Genomic DNA, 17,930 nt, shown 5'->3' on the forward strand with positions numbered 1-17,930 from the left:
CTTAGCAATTCTTTACGAGCTTCGGGACCTCTTAATAGACCTCATTAAATGGTAGGTGTTATTATGTGTCAAGGACTTTACAAGTATTATTTTTAATTCTTACAACTGTCACGTATGTGAGACATTATTATTGCATATCACCATTAAGGAAAGAGACTCAGAGAGATTAATGGATCCACCTAAAATCACAAAGCTAGTAAATGATGTAGCTGGGTTTTAAACACAGATCTGCCTCATTCTACAGTCTCTTTTTCCTGAATAAATACATTTCTTTCTGTATAAATATGATTGAATGTCAGTGTTCCTCACTCTGTGCTTGCTAAAGAAGGTATTCTTCTATCTCTTAGAATTAATTATAATAAGGAATGCCCTTTTGATAAATTTAATGCTGACTTAAAAGGCTATTGTAGAAGGTGGGCTGATTAGGAAAACAAAGGAATGAAATCATTCCGTATGAAGTGGGATATAACCAAATTTTGTTGTTGAGTAAGACTTGAAAATTATTTTCAAGGCCACATCAATGCATCATCTACTGGCTTTCCCCTAGCTCTTGCTGTTACTTTGCCAAATTCAGATTTGATTTAATAAGCAACAGCTTAAGAAAAGCCATTTATGAAATATCCTTACAATGCTCAGAAAAAGGTTCAACTGGAAAGCATCTTGGAGGCTTTCTTGAACCAGAAGGACCATATCCTATGCCGTTCTTATTTTGCCTCAAAATAAAAGCCTCTACTTTTCTTGTCCTTTCACTCTTCTTTGTAAAGCCCGGCCTGTACGTTTCCATCTGTTTTCCTATAGGAACAATCCTCTGCTTGGCCTTTGCTTCACCTACATTAAGTGTTTGACAGAGCACAGCTGCCGAATTCAATGACCTTTGCCTCTCTAGTCACGCCTCTCTTTGTAACAGGGGCCTTCAGAGTCCAAAAAGATGATTTCTAAAGAGAACCTGTTCAAGGAGCAAACCTACTTTCCTAACTCTATCAAGTGCTGTCAAGTTGGAAAAAACCCAAACTCTCATTTCAAGGGCACTGTGAAAGAGTTTTCATTGTATTTCCTGACTTCAGAATGTCTGATTCTCAGAAGTTGTTTAAATTTTCTTTCTTATGGGACACAAACAGTCTCTTAACCTAAACTTTAATTCCTTACCTTGACTCTTTATTTCTACCATAAATGTGGAATCCTGAAGCTGTTCGACTGTACCTCTTGAGGCCATTTTCCTGTTTTTCAGGCAGCTCCCAGCCTGGGAGCACAGGTTGAGAAATCCATCAGAGATTTTGGGGTATTCAACCAAAGTGCCTTTCTCTGAAGATTCTTTCACATTTACTGCAATGGCTCTTTCAATGGAGCAATTTTCTTGTGAGGGGAGATTGGAGAGGTTGGGAAAAAAAGAAGAACGTAGTGACCTGGGGATAGGAGTAGGGTTGCCAGATAAAATGCAGACAACTCTGTTAACTTTGAAATTCAGATAAACAACAAAGACATAGTATAATTTTGTCCTAAATATTGCATGGGGCATACTTTTACCTAAGAAGTCGGCATTGTTATCAGAAATTTGGAGTTCACTGGCTGTTCTGTATTTTTATCTGCTAAGTCTACCACTCTGGATAGGGGAGCAGTCTAGACACAGAGGGCAAGGGGTGGTCATGAGCGAGAGAGACTGCGTATGGACCTGAGTCCATCTTGAAGGCCTTGGAATAGAAGGACCTAGAGGGGAGGATGACAGTGTGGGTGGGCGTAAAAAGGGAGGAAAGAAAATGTGCTTTCTCATTTCAGGAGTTACGCTTCAAGAGCATATTTAAGAAACAAAATGAAAATAACAATCATTTCTATCAACAAGTGCACTTAGATAAACCATCCAATGTTAATGCTTTACCACGTCGTCATCCAGAATATCAAATCTGAGCCTTTGCACATTCTGAATTCAAGCTAGTTAATTTAATCTTTATAAACTGTTTCTGCCTTTTGACGTGAAATCATGACAATAGAACTCTGTTTTGTAAAGTTTGTGTTCCAAGGTCATAAGGCTTGCCCTGTCTATTCCTCTCACCTGTATTCTTAGCACATAGCCAATGCTTTTGCAAATAGAGCTCTGAGCTGTTTTAACCTGGCAGAATCTTCAGTTCCCTGGGACTAGTCTCCCCCACTAGGAAAAGCCTGAAAAGATAATGCTAAGAGCACTTCTGAGGGCAACGAGAGAAGGGGTGGTGGTGGGTGATACATGGCTATTAAAGCAATAGACACGAAGGAGGGAAATATTTCCTAGAGAAGAAAAAAAAAAAAAGAAGGAAATGGAAGCAGAGAATAGGAGAGTGGGAGTGGGCTTATTTCCTGGTGGCGCTGCTCCATCTGTAGATGGATGAGGGAAAGCGTTTCCGAAGGGTGGCTGGTGAGGCGCCTCTTTGGAGTGGACACAAGAGATGCCCAGCCTTCCAAAACAGGGCAAACGGCTGGAGCACAGACACAGCAAAGTCAGACACGAATGGACCCCCAGAGCCAGGCCCACGGTGCCTCAGTGGTAAGGGTGATGCACTGGTGACTGATGGACCAGGGCTTTCCTCATTTCTAGAAGTTACCAAAGAGCCCGGAACTTTTGTGTGACACCAGGCAGGGGTGGTCACATCATAACTGTGATTAAATTTCCCAGCAGCACAGCAGGATGAGTCAGAACTAAGTTGATTCGAGGGGAAAAAAAGTAAAATTTCCTGTACACCTGTGGCCCGAGATTCATACCCACTCCACCTATTTGCTTCATCTGAATTCCACGTTTATCCATTACTAGGAGGAAACCTTTTTAATGTTTTCCTCATAATTATGCCTAAGGTATCATGGTGTGGCATACCAGTTTCATAAATTTGTTCCTAAGATATTGTGGGTTCCAGAGAAAGTCCCAAATTGCTTGATTTCACCTCAATGAAGGCAGACTTTAATTGTGTCGCCTCTAAGATTTGGAAATAATTGAATCTCTGTTTCTGTCTTTTGATCCAAGTCCTAGAGAGCAGTTCTCAATATAATAATATTTTCCTAGCATCACTTCAGTAGTCAAACAAGAATGTAATCCAAAAAGCCCCCTGTATTCACAGAGACAATGCTCTTATGATGAAACCACAGAAAGAAGTTGTAATTAATGCAAGAAATAAGGCGAACAATCTATTAACATAATCTGAATGAAATCCTTGCACTGTTAGATGCAGACACTAAGTGCTCGTATAATGCTTTATTAATTAACAAAGTATTTATCCACAGGGAAACGAGGGTAAGAGACCATACACTTTGTCAGACTACAGGAAAATGTATTAGTGCTTCATAAGACATGCATACAATTCAAACAATAGCGTGATTATCTTTTTAAAGCAATTACATTTAATCTCAGAAGAAAGAATAAATACATTAATTCTTCTACATTCCCTGATAAGCCACCCAGATACATAAGTGATCATTTTTTTTTCCCCACAGCTCTGGAGGCTGGTGGCAATCCAGTGAGTGCCGCTCAGACACCTTCTACAGTGAAATACCACTTAGCACAGGAAAACACGTTAAGAGATTAACTGACTTTGGGCTGAATAGGATCCTCTTCCTTGGGGAGCCATGGTTTGTACTTGACTTTGCACATTCCTTTCATCTTTCGAGAGTTGGATGACGAGATGGGGGGAGGGATAAATTGGGAGTTTGGGATTGACATACACACACCACTATATTTAAGATAGATAACCAACAAGAACCTACTGTATAGCACAGGGAACTCTATACACTATTCTCTAATAACCTAAATGGTATATATAGATAGATATATGTGTATGTATAACTGACTTACTTTGCTGTACACCTGATGCTAACACAACATTGTAAATCAACTATACTCCAATAGAAAATAAAAATTAAAAAAAAATGGTGTTCGGAACTGGATTTCCAGTCTTTTTCCTACCCTCCTATGCTGGGCTGAACCAAGTATGAACAATAAGTATGCCTTTTACCTTTAAAACCCCAAATGCAATGAAAGCAAAGGAGGTAGTGCCATGATTTATTTCTCTGGGATGCATTCAGGCTCTTCTTGGCTTTCCAGAACTGGAAGCATATCCCTCATCTGCATTAGCTCTTTGTGACAACTATGCAAGGTCATGCAAGCCACCAGCTAATAAGAGAGAACTTTGGTCACTGTGGTTCTCATTCATCACCTCCTAAACAATGACCAGACCTCCATAGCTCCGGCTTCCAGCCCATTTCACTCCCTTGTCCATCAACTTCAAAAGGCTGCTCCATCTTCTCTAGCAATTGCTCCATGGTTGCTGCCTCTCTTGGCTGCCGACTCTTCAGGAAGAGCTCTTCCCAGTTTACGCCTGGATCCAAGACCCAGGGTACTGTGTTCCTTCAGGTCTTGTCACCCCTCACTGGGGTGGCAGCAAATAGGAATAAAATACTGTTTGAGGCAGCCCTTTGAAATGTTTTCTTAAACCATATCTGCCATATGCCCTGTGAGGGAAAATGCTGTAAATGTTGTGTGGTCAAGTATCAATACATTTGGCAAAAAATGGCCTATAGGATCTCCTTCTAGGGGATGGACAAGGCTTGTTGACAATTAGAAACCCTGAAAAGTTTCTTCAGAAAGATGCTTGTTAATTTTAATGATTACCTTGCTTCTTTGATCATTGAATTTTTTTAAAAAAGTGTTTTCAAATATGATATTAGCCATTAAAACTCCATGGATGAGGTGGGGTAGGTATAAAGATACAAAAAAACCAAAACAAATATTCCATGGAACTAGTTTTCAATAGAACATAATTTAGGAAGACAAGTCTGAACCATTTTAAATGTGACACTGAAATAATATGTAAAGGCACTGTAGCTTTCAAAAGAGCAGTTGCTTATTTTTGTACACGTGTTTCTAGGATAAGGTTGGGATGATTTTAATATGAAATAGAAGTGTACCCCGTCTCTTTCACCTAGTTTTTGCAGGATTTTCATCAACTCTTTTAATGTCATGGACATAATACTTGTACCGAGGATTCTGGAGAAAAGGCAGTGAGACAGCTGGTCCCCCTTACATTTCTTGCTGCTGCTATGGCCTTCCTTCCTTCCTGACCACCTCTGACGAAAAGCACCAGTGCCGGAGAAAAAGGAGTGGAGGAGAAGAGCGACCAAATCATTTTAACAGATCACGTGCCTTTAGGGGCTAAATAATTTGTCTTAGGCTGCTGGGGCCACTATAACAGAACACCGTTGGGTGAGTGGCTTGTGAACAACCAACATTTATCTCTCTTGTTTCTGGAGCCTGGAAGTCCAAGATAAAGGTGCTGGCAGATTCAGTGTCTGGCGAGGGTGCCCTTCCTCCTTCATTGGTGGCCGTCGCCTTGCTCCAAACAGAACATGTCCTCACATGGTAGAAGTGGGGTGGGAGCTCTCCGGGGTCCCTTTTATTGGGGCGCTAATCTCATTCATGAGGACTCCAGCCTCATGACCTAATCACCTCCCAGGGGACCCACCACCTAATACTGTTACATTGGGGGAGTTAGGATTCAGCATATGGGTTTCTGGGGGACACAAACAATTGGGCATCCTTCTAGTTCTTCTCTGCTACTACATCCTCTTATCTAAGTACACATGACAAGATCACTATCGTTCTCAAGATAGTGAGACTATCAGACTGCAGTGAGGGGCCAGGTGTTGAGTTTGCCTTCTGTATATCTTCCCACATTCTCTTCATTTTCTTTAGCGATTTTTCTCCTTGTATTTCTTCCTTTGTTTTCCCTTAATTACTGTCTTTCTTTGATTTTTGATATTATTAATTGTAAGATATACCATGGATTTAATAAAAGCTTGGGGGAGGGGAAGAAGTTACAAAGACTTGACACATCAGTTCTAGGAGGCATACTGATTTTATAAAGTTATTTATTTTGTGTTACACGGGCCTCTCACTGCTGTGGTCTCTCCCATTGCGGAGCACAGGCTCCGGATGCGCAGGCTCAGCAGCCATGGCTCATGGGCCCAGCTGCTCCACGGCATGTGGGATCTTCCCGGACCGGGGCACGAACCCGCGTCCCCTGCATCGGCAGGCGGACTCTCAACTACTGCGTCACCAGGGAAGCCCTATAAAGTTATTTATATAACAATTACAAAGGTTTGTTATGCACCAAACACAATTCTAAGCACTTTTCACCTACTGACTCATTTAATCCTCATAATAACTCACGTAGATACTGTTATTGTTCCTATTTTAGAGATGAGGAAACAAGCACAGAGAAATAAGGAACTTCCCCAACATCACACAGCTAGTGAGTGACAGGGACTAGGTTCAAACACAGCAATTCTTACCACCACCTATTCTGCCTCAAAAAGATTCTGAACCCCAAGAAATTTTTATCTTTGTTTCCCAAGTCATACAGTGCAATAAAGATCAGAAACAGATAATCATTAAACCACTACCAACTTTTTAGTCCTTTATCATCTCACAGGTATTTATTGAGCTCCTATTTGCATTCTGGTGTGGAGAGCTCACCTTAGAAGCGAAGAGAGGTTCTACCTTTCTACGTTAAGGTAGTCACAGCTGCGTTGGGGAAAAAGATGCACACGTACATCGAAGTGCATGAAAGAAGACAGCCCTTTGGACTGTGGCCACAGATTGTTTTATATGCTACCCTGTACGTTCCACCCTCCTGCTTGAGATCACACAGCGGTGAGCAGTGGAGCTAGGACTCCAACTCTGATCACCTGACCTCAGAGTGCATGCTTCACATACCGCTGGGTTCTGTCTGCTGCTTTTTAGGGACCTCTGAGAACTGCTGTGCAGAAGCATCATCCGGATCCTGTGGCGTGAGTTCCATTCAGCTGGACTGGTGGATGTAACCTTTATTTTTGATAGTTTTGTTTTGAAATAATATTCAGAATGTCACTGCTTGATGAGAAGTAAGACTGAAGTGAAAGTTCGAGAAACTAGAGATGGTGTCCGAGAATCATCAAAAATTAGAGCCAGGAAATCGAGAACAGGTCAGGTTTTCTGCCCATGGACGGCTTCTGTTGTTCCATTGCTGTTGTGTGAGCCCACCAGTCACCTGAGGCACGCTCAGCTCTGTTGATTCAGTTCCTTTATTTCATCTGTTTATCCAGTTTCTTTGTTTCTCATTTGAGACTTGGCAATTTATGATTATTTTTTAAATATAATGTTTAAAATCTAGGTTAGATTTATTTGGTTCAGAACACATGAGAAGTGTCTGCCTTGTAGAGTCTTCATTGCAACCTGTTTTTTCAACTGCCTGATTCTTAAAATGAATTTCAAAGATGCCTTTGGGGGCTTTCCTGGTGGCGCGGTGGTTGAGAGTCCACCTGCCGATGCAGGGGACACGGGTTCGTGCCCCGGTCCGGGAAGATCCCACATGCTGCGGAGCGGCTGGGCCCGTGAGCCATGGCCGCTGAGCCTGCGCGTGTGGAGCCTGTGCTCCGCAACGGGAGAGGCCACAACAGTGAGAGGCCTGCGTACCGCAAGAAAAAAAAAAAAAAAAGGTGCCTTTGGGGCACTCTGCTCTGGTAGAGAACCTCTATTCGTGGTCTTTTGACTTTGTAAGCAGCAATGATATAATTTCTAAGCAGAACTAGTAGGGACATGATCACGATCCATTACTGGGAACATGAAGCCAGTAACAATGAACTGTATTGACAAGCTGGAGAAAGCGTTATTCTCTAGCATGGAAAAAGCTGCATGGTGTATTTTCCTGAACGGACAGCAAGCAGTCAAGTGACAGAGTTCAGTGGGGCTTTAAGGAACATTCTGCCTGTGGTTATAAGTAACTTTGTTCTTGTTTACTCTGGAAACTGGCTTTACTCCAGAAAGACCTTGAGATTCATGGAGTCCAAACTGTGTGTCCTTACACTACATCTGAAGTGCTCCAGGGTCATCACCGTGCCTTTGCGTTGGATAGCTGTATCAGGCAGAATCAACTCTCCAACTAGATAACACCTTATGCAGAATTGATTTATGGGAACAATTTATCCCCAGGGTAGAAAAGAAGCAGAAGCACTCAAGCCTGGCACATTCTGAGGATAGACTAGTTTCACAGGAGGAGGAAAGGCCTGTAAAAGACTGCTTGAAGTAGCTGAAGTCAGAATTATAATGATTCTAACACTAGTTTCAAAGTTCTTTTTAGAGTTACTGAAAATCACTATAAATGTACTCTTTAGGAGTCACTACTTTATGTCAGAGATGTTTAGGATCTAATCAGCCCAGAAGACCTCAGATCCAGCATGACCGGGACTCATGTCCTCAAGGAGATCTCTAGGGACACATCGAGATGGACTGCCCTGTTATATGCTCTCAGGGAGCCCTGTGTTTCTTAGCAGCACTTACAACAGTTATAATCAGCACCATCAGGATCTCTGTTTCCCAGTCTTCAGCAGTTACCCTTTTCTCTACCATTCAGATAGTACATTCGACTTCGCTCTCCTGGGGGAAAGATAACAACTTGTGCTGCGTCACTCAGGATGCCCAGCAAAGTATTTTAATTCTCTTGGTATCTGTTACCTCCTAGTTGCAAAACTGCTCCTAGCTCAATTCTGATCAGCTTTCACTATCTAATTACCACTCTCGCACACAGATCCTGCCCTCTGGCCTTCATTCTCTGAGGAGGGTGACCTACCATCCTGGTTTGCCTGCATCCTGGATGTGGGACTTTCTGAGCTAAAACTGGGGAAGCCTTGAGCAAATCTGAATGAGGTGTTCACCTTATTCTCTAGGACAGCAGTATACAACTCTGTTATGTACAACAAATGTCCTGAAGGATTGTGGACAACAAAGATACAATAAAAGCACAAAAGGAAACAACAACCACTTAGAGCTCAGAAAACAATGTAGCTGAGGGCCTGGTCCTCACTGCTCTTATCCTTGGTCTGCAAAATGCAACAAACTCTAGCAGTTCTAAAACTATAATCCATCTTCCAGGGATTGAAAGTATGATGGACTAAAGGTTTACACTCTCCCCCCAAATTCCTACGTTGAAATCTTAACCCCCAATGTGAATTAAGAGGTGGGGCCGTTGGGAGGTGGTTAGGTCATGAGGGTAGAGCTGTCGTGAATGAGATTAGTGACCTTATAAGAGGGACCTCAGAGATCTCTCTCCTCCTCTCTCTGCCACGTGAAGATACAATGAGAAAATGGCCATCTGCAACCTGGAAGAGGCCTCTCACCAGACACTGGATCTACCGGCACTTTGCTCTTGAACTTCTCAGCCTCTAGAACTGTGAGAAATACACTTCTGTTGTTTATTACCCACCCAGTTTATGGCATTCTGATAGAGCAGCCCAAATTGACTGATAGAAAGGCTCCAGGTAAAATATTCAGGCAGGTTTCAGCACGAGAGAGCATGTATTTGCATTTTAGAAATAGGGCTCGGGCATCATTCTAGGTAAAAAGGGGAGCCGATCTGGAGGTACATGGAAAGTGCCTTTCTGTGGCTAACACTATATCTTTTGCCAATCAAACCATAAACACCCTAAAAATATGTAAAGAGTAAACTGAAAAAGATTTTATTAAGAAAAAATTATATTATCTCAAATAAGAAGAGCTCCAATGCTAGTACATTCTGGAGTTCACTCATTGGCTCCTTGCTATTATCAAGAACAATGTTCTTTCCATCTTTTGGCTCTACCACCATCTGGACCTTTGCTATGTCTCCTCTCATTGCCATTAGATGGGCAGTACTAATTCCAGGAGTCATAGACCATATGACCACATCAAGAGAGAAAATGGGAGAATTTACTCCTGTTCTCTTTTAATTGGGGGCTGGGTTTTGGGCGGGGGAATCTACAGCAGCTCACCCCAGATTTCTCTTTCAGACTCCCAAGTTTAATAAAGGGAGGTTAGGAAAATTAATATCTAGGAGAGGGGTGCAGGATCTCCCAACCAGAAGTGGGAAGGCTATTAGTTGGACAACAAACAGAGACTTCCGCTCATAGGAAAAGTGGGCTGTTGTCAGTAATTTGGGGTTGTGAGATGTCCCATAAAATTAACATAGATGTAGAATCTCTAATAATCTTTTAGCCACACTGTGGTAGAGACTGACTAGAGGTTCATCTGAATAATTTCTTCTTACATGACACAGAAAGACAACCTCTTCCATCTTCCCTTGCAATTAGGATGGGGCCGTGTGACCAAGTTCTGGCCAGTGGAAAGCGGATAGAAGTGCCTTAGGGGAGACCAACCAAGAGAGCCACATCTTCCATGCAAGACTGAGATTCAAATGAAAAATTAACCTGTATTGATTTCTGTCACTACAAGTTCTAGGCCTACTTGTTACTGTGGCATAATCTCTCTTGCCTTGCTTCAGATTCTCTAAGTAGAAAAATCTTAAACTCCTAGTAGCTCTTTTATTGATGACATGCAAGGTCAAAACTGAAAACTTCATTCATTCTTTATGATAAATCCCTGTGGCTCCAGAAGTCAACATGTATTTAAGAGCTGACTAGATTCATACCTTGAAAACCCCTATCCTTGCAGAGTTTATTTGTGCAAAAAACCCAAAAAACAAGAAAGGACTGAGCCCATTTATTTATTTTCATCATGTCCACAGAAATAACTGCAAATTCAAGATGAGGTTGGATTCAACTTCATTCTGTAAGACACTATGAAAAGGAAGCATTATAGGGTCAGTTATACAAGTCCTTACTTTTCATGTAAGGACTTGTGGGACTTCACTGGCGGTCCAGTGGTTAGGACTCTGCACTTCCGATGCAGGGGGTGCGGGTTCTTTCCCTGGTCAGGGAACTAAGATCCCACATGCCCGTGGCATGGCCAAAAGAAAAACGAAAGCTTCGTATCATATGAGCTATGGTAGAAGTGTGTGCATGGTGCAATTAGCACATAAGAGAATGTTACTAAATCTGCCTGGAGGATTATTCTCCTCTATGTATCATACTGTTTCAGTCTGTTCAGACTGCTGTACCAAATTACCATAGACTGGGTGGCTTATAAACAACAGAAATGTATTTCTGACACTTCTAGAGGCTGAGAAGTCCAAGATCAAGGTGCCAGTAGATACAGTATCTGATGAGGGCCCACTTCCTGGTTCATAGGTGGCCATCTGTTTGCTGCATCATCATAGGGTAAAAGGGTAAGGGAGCTCTCAGGGCTCTCATTTATAAGGGCATTGATCCTACTCATGAGGGCTCTACTCCCGTGACCTAGTTATCTCCCAAAGGCCCCATTAGGATACCATCACACTGGGCATTAGCTTTCAACATATGAATTTTGGGGGGACATAAACATTCAATCTACATTACATACATAAAGTCCAATTTAGTGATAAGGATGATGTCAATATTCATTAATGTAATCCTTTATCCTTACTGCAAAGCTCTGTTCTCGCCTATAGGAAGGCACTTTTGTTTGTGGTAGAATCTTAGGCAAAATTACTGACTATTTAATAATTGGCTCTTATGAGTCTGTACAAGTCAGCTCCACTGGCATAATCTGGTAAGATTCTCTTCATCAATATATCTCAAGATAAGAATACTTTAAAAAGACCTTTTATATTTAGAATTTCGTGAAGATTTATTCATTCATTCCTTCAACAAATATTATTTTTGCACCTACTCTGTGCTCGGCCCTATTATAGATGCCAGGGATATACCAGAAAACAAACCAGACGTGGCTTCTGTCATTGTGGAGTTTCTGTTCTAGTGGAGAGTGATGAGCGTAATGAAGAAAAATAAAGTGGGGTAAGGGGGAATCCTGAGATCTTATGGGAAATACTACTTTATACATGATGGTCAGGAACTCTTTCACTGATCAGATCCCATTTGAACAAGGTTTGAAAGAAGTGATGGAGAAAGCTATGCAGGTAAAGAAGAGGACCCTGAGCGGGGAGTGTGCTTGGTATGTTTGAGGGAAAGCAAGAAAGCTGCTGTGTCCTGATTGGAATGATTAGGGGTTAAAGTGATAGGGAGTCAGGAAATAGAGGTATGGAGGCAAGGGGGGTGTACTATGGATAATTATAATATATTGAATGCCTACTCTGTGGTAAGAATTATATAGATATTGTCTAATTTAATCTTTACAAAGCAATGAGAGAGTTAATATCCTCCCCCCCCCCACACTAATGATTGATTTGAGGCTTAGAGTACTGTTTTAGTTTGGGTTACTTTAGAGGTAAATCCTGAAACAAGGATCTGAGTGCAAGTCGTTTATTTGAGAGGTGATTCCTGAAGATGCCAACAGGAAATTTGAGAAGTAAGTGAGAGAAGGGAAGTCAGCTACCAGTATGGGCAACTGAAACTCAATCCCATGGGGTGGGGGGTGGACTCTAAAAGCCAGTGTAGAACATATGCCCCTCAGAGTTGTCATACCCAAAGGGCAATATTTATAACCCAAACTGGAGTATTTATACCCCATCCAGCATAGGTTGGGGCTGTTCCCCAAAGGGCACTAATTCTCTGAGCTATTGCCCTGTCATACTTTTGGAACATGCTTTGGGCCACTGGAGAAAGCCTTTAGACAAAGATTTTCAGGGGTTAGCAGTTGGAAGTTGGCCCAAGGTGCACAAAGCACATAGGGGTGCAGGCATGAGTGGGACACTGACAGTATCTGCTCCAGGCTGTTAAGTAACTAGTGTTTTGCAGAATCTGGATTTGCTCATGAGCCCATGAGGTGCTGGAAGAAGAACTTAAAATATCAGTAGGACCTCAGCAAGGCTTATCTCTGTGTCACATGGAAGGTAAACATGCTTTAGTTAATAGAGGTCAACATCGTCCCCTGGTTTTGAACACTAGTAAAGGTTCATAATGACTATTCCAATTTGTTTTCTTTTTTTCTTACCTTCTTTTATCAACTTTTTTATTGAAGTATGGTTGATTTACAATGTTGTGTTAACTTCTGCTGTACAGCAAAGTGATTCAGTCATACATATATATACATTCTTTTTTTTTAACAGTCTTTTGCATTATGGTTTATCACAGGATATTGAATAGAGTTCCCTGTACCATGCAGTAGGACTTTGCTGTTTATCCATTTCATATATAATAGCTTACATCTGCTAACCCCAACTTTCCACTCCATCCCTCCCCCAACACCCTCCCCCTTGGCCACCACCAATCTGTTCTCTGTATCTGTGATTCTGTTTCTGTTTCATAGATAGGTTCATTTGTGTCATATTTTAGATTCTATATATAAGTGGTAGCATATGGTATTTGTCTTTCTCTTTCTGATTTACTTCACTTGGTATGATAATCCTTTGTTGCATTCGTGTTGCTGCCAATGGCATTATTTCATTCTTTTTGATGGCTGAGTAGTATTCCATTGTATATATGCACCACATCTTCTTTATCCATTCCTCTGTCGATGGACATTTAGGTTGTTACCATGTCTTGGCTATTGGGAATAGTGCTGCTATAAACGTAGGGGTGCATATATTTTTTTGAATTATAGTCTTGTCTGGATATTTGCCCAGGAATGGGATTGCTGGATCATATGGTAATTCTATTTTTAGTTTTCTGAGGAACCTCCATACTGTTTTTCACACTGGCTGCACCAACTTACATTCCCACCAACACTGTAGGAGGGTTCCCTTTTCTCCACGCCTTCTCCAGCATTCATTATTTGTAGACTTTTTAATTATGACCATTCTGACCCTTGTGAGGTGGTACCTCATTGTAGTTTTGATTTGCATTTATCTAATAATTCCAATTTATTTTCTTCAACAACCCCAAAATGTGACCAAGAAGAATCATGAATTTAATTTCATCATGATTGCAGCTCTAAAGACCATTTACGAAGCACCAGCTAGGAGATTTTCATGAAGTCTAAAGCCATGGTAGTCTAAATCTATGGTCAGAGATTTGCCACCAGGCATGGTACCAAAGAGAACATGAGTTACCTGACATCGTAGAAGATTAAATTTGGTTCTTCCTTCTCTGAACTGTGAAGGCCAAGAAGCTGAGGGATGGTACAATGTAAGACTACTCAATATGGTGAGAAAAAGGAGGCTTGGAATATGGTGTTAAAAGAGAAGACTGCAGCATTCTCAATGAAGCTCCAGAACTAGAGATCTCACCATGTACACATATAAATAGGTACAAAGCTGTTCTGGCTTGCAAGGAGCAGTCTGTGTGTGCCTGTGGTCTCCTTGCTCACCCATACATGACACTTAGCAAAAAGAGATGGGAAGTGGAAGTGACTGGAGAGAGCCCTTTGGGTGATGCCCATCCGTGTGCTCCAGGAAATCCCACTATCTTGAAAGGGAGTGATCATGCTTCCAGAGGAAATTCTACTGGGAGTGTGCTACAGAAGTCTTTGTATAAATTAAGTGAAACACAACCATTCCTAGACCCGAGAGATCATATTGTTTTTTTCTTCAATCTCCAGTTAGATTATTTATTTGAAATGGTATCAAACATGCCTGTCTCTAGGCTAGGAGTAAAATAGCAATTTTGAGGCTGAACATAAGGGGAAGAGAACAAAAAGATTAGAGCAATCAAAATAAAATGAGGCATGTGTTGGAAAAGAAAAATGGTTAAAACATGGCAAAGATAATCCCCATTCTTTGCTGATACATAAAGAGCCAACATTCAATAAATAAATGTTACGGGCATGTTTAAGAGGAGCACTGTTCTTGGGTGTAGAAAAATGGATATAATGGCAGAGGAAGACACGATCAAAACCAATGGTTTTCAACCATTTTTAAGCAGCAGAATGCTTTTATTCAAATGCAATTGTACATGGAGTTCAATTGATAAAGCACATAAAAATTCAGCTGCTCCAACAGAGTAAGGGGAGTCCAAGGGCACTGTACCTCTGCCTCTTTTTTCTCCTGCAGCTGCTCCTGTAGCCCTGCCAGGGAATCCTTGCACTCTGCAAAACGGAATTTGAAAAGCAAACATTGGAATGTTGCAGCTTCTATCCATTTCGTACTTTCATATATTTTAAATACAATACAGTATATTGAATACTATTAACTCCTTTTAAACTGCTAGACGTGCACTAATAAGGTTGCCAATCTTTCTCTTTTCTTGTGTTCATGGTTTTGCCGACTGCAAATAGAGTTGAAAGACTAGCCAGTAAAAGTACAGGATTTGAACCAGCCCATCTCACACTTCCTGGTGTTCCTGCTGGGACTGGCAGGAGACAACTGTAAGTGAATGATGTGTAATATTCACACCAGTAATAAAATTCTTGCCTGACCTCATGCGCTGGTTTATTTGACCTTCTTATCACTTCTCAGATCCTTGACCCTGGGACAGTTGGTAATTTGCATTCCTTCTACTGAACAAGTCAGATACATTTAATATTTATCTTGAGGAGGTCAGAGACCTTAGGTGAATTCTGTATCTAGTTATCTGGAATGATTAATTCATACATCCCAAAGCGAAAGGGTGCTTTCTGTGCACTGTCTGCATCATTCTTTGAAACGCAGCAGGACGGTTTAATGGCTTAAATGCACTAGTGATGAAGGGGTGAGGAGGGCTCAGTGCTTCTGGTCCCATGAGGACGTGTAGACACAGAATCAAAAAGGGCTATTTAAACCCTGCTTAAGCCATAACCAGAAAGGAAAGGTCCATGGTCCTGTAATTTAAATCATCATCAGTCTCCAGTGAGAAGAAGGTGGGTCTATGTCACTTCTGCGTGGATGATCTGAGAGGGGGAAAGCAGCCTATAATATACTTGGTGCTTAAAAAGAAACAGCTGTGGGAGTAAGTGTTGGGAGAAATACAGAAACTCAAACTCCTAAGCTTTTCGTGCCTGCAGCCTACTTTCTTATATGTAAAATGGGAACAAGAATAAGTATAAAGCTAGGTTAGGTTATTATTCAAGAATAGTCACACTTTTCCACCACTTTCGTGGGAGGAATAAACTTTCCCACCCCGCTGATGATGGGTTTAGCTATGCAATTGGACAGGCCTCCTCCTGGGCACAGTGTACTTCACCATAATTTGACTTTGTGCTTGGCCATGTAACTTGCATAGGCTCACAGGATATTGGTAGATGGGATGTAGTAGTAGTTTAATGTATGCTTGCCATGAGAAACACATGCTCTGGCTACTGGATAAGGAGGAGAGGCTCGTGGAGCAGACCTGGATCCAACTTGCAGCCTGTGCAACCAACCCCCAGCTGACCCACAGATATGTGTGCAAGAATAAATGTATTTTGAAGTCCCTGAGGTTTTGGGTGCTTTGTCACCCAGCAATAGCTAACTGATACACTTAGGTTATTTTAAGGATTAAGGGAGGTAACATATAAAAAATACCTAACATAAGGCCCATTAACCAATAAGCACTCAATAAAGTATTCTTGTTCTTATAAACAATGCTCACACTAGTATTTGGGTCAATATTTTTTCCTTCAAATGTTTGCTGATGAGTAAGTGGGTAGCACAGTCTTCTGGCTGGAGTCCTATCCTGGTGGGGAGATTGATGATAGTAAGTTCTTTTCACATTGTAAGGCAAGCTCCCCTCTGTCCTGCCCTACCCTTGGAGTTCTTTCATATTCCGTGTGGAATGCTGAAAAGGTGACAGAATTAGACTCTCTTGGAGACTTTGTTTCTTTGGAAAAGAAACCTTTTCGTTGCAACCTACAAAAATGGTAGGCTTTCCACGAGCATTTTTGTGTGTTCAATGCTGAGGATATGAAAGATTGTGGCTCTGCCACTGGTTTTCCCATTGCCTGGGGAGCTTAACCTCCTGTATTACACTTCCCTGATTTACATAATGGGGCCGATTATAATTGCCAACCTCACAGGACTGTTGTGTGAATTAACTAATGTTTGTGAAGTGCTTAGAGGTCCATAGATGAAAGGTGCTCTATAAGCCTATTATTATGTCATCAAAAATGAAATTCCAATAAGATTACAATTTCATTTAAATTTCCATTAATTTTGTCATCATTCTAGATGAATTCTCACTGGTTTTCTAGAGCGAAAATAAATAAATAAGTAGGAGAAAAGGATGATATGTTAAAATACGAAGCATTCATATGGAAAGCAAATTAGCTAGAAAAAGCTAACACTTAAAAGTGATTTTTAAATTATTATCCTTTAATGAGCCCTGATCATGTAATCAATATTATGTAAAACCTAGATATGGTCTCTGAGTTTACAAACCAAATTATGAACCTGAGTAATTAAATAGCTAACATTTCCTATTTCAAGTGTGTGGGAATGGATGCTATATAAAGACCTCTAACTCAACGCAGTTTTAAATTGGACTTCTTGTTATAGGAATAGCCTCAAAAGATTAAGCAATATTATAAGTGTATATAGGGAGTACATTTATGAGGTTATCATGTGGTCTGCTTAATTCTATCTTGGGTCTGGTGTGAAATGGCACTGATACTCAGACTTCGTATGGTGACCTGTAGGTAATAAGTACCATAAAGTTTGAGTATAAACCCTCTCTTCAGACCTGGAAACATTAGATCTCGAACTCTGGTTTAATGTCCTCATTTTACAGATACGAAAACAGAGCCGTTGAGTGTTTGAAGAATGAACACAAAGTCACATAGCTAAAGGTTGGCAGACATGAACCTCCAAAGACTCTGTCCAATGCTGTTTTCAGTACAGCTATTTATACCTATGAACAAGAGGATTAGTTACTTATCCACGTTTTAATGTGGATTATTTCTTCCAGGCTTTTGGCATCCAGGGTACATTAGATGGATATTTCCAAACCTCATTGTTCATTGAATAAGTTTCTTGTATTAATACTAGTCAGATGTCTCCATTCATTGGCCAAGTGCTGATTTAAGAAAACTAGGCATTATTGGGCATCCTGAATATACACAAATGAGTCCTTTTTCCAGGATTCTTGGTAAGAGATGGCAGACAGGACATTGGAATCTGTTTTCTTCTTTGGAAATCTAGGGAGTAGACTAAATACCATCCAGTCCCCCTACTCTAAATGTCTATGCATCTGAGATCCAGGTTCATTAGAAGCGGTGAATCCTGTGCTTGTAACAAGGAGAG

This window comes from Tursiops truncatus, chromosome 4 (assembly GCF_011762595.2).
Source record: "Tursiops truncatus isolate mTurTru1 chromosome 4, mTurTru1.mat.Y, whole genome shotgun sequence".
In the NCBI taxonomy this organism is placed as follows: domain Eukaryota; kingdom Metazoa; phylum Chordata; class Mammalia; order Artiodactyla; family Delphinidae; genus Tursiops; species Tursiops truncatus.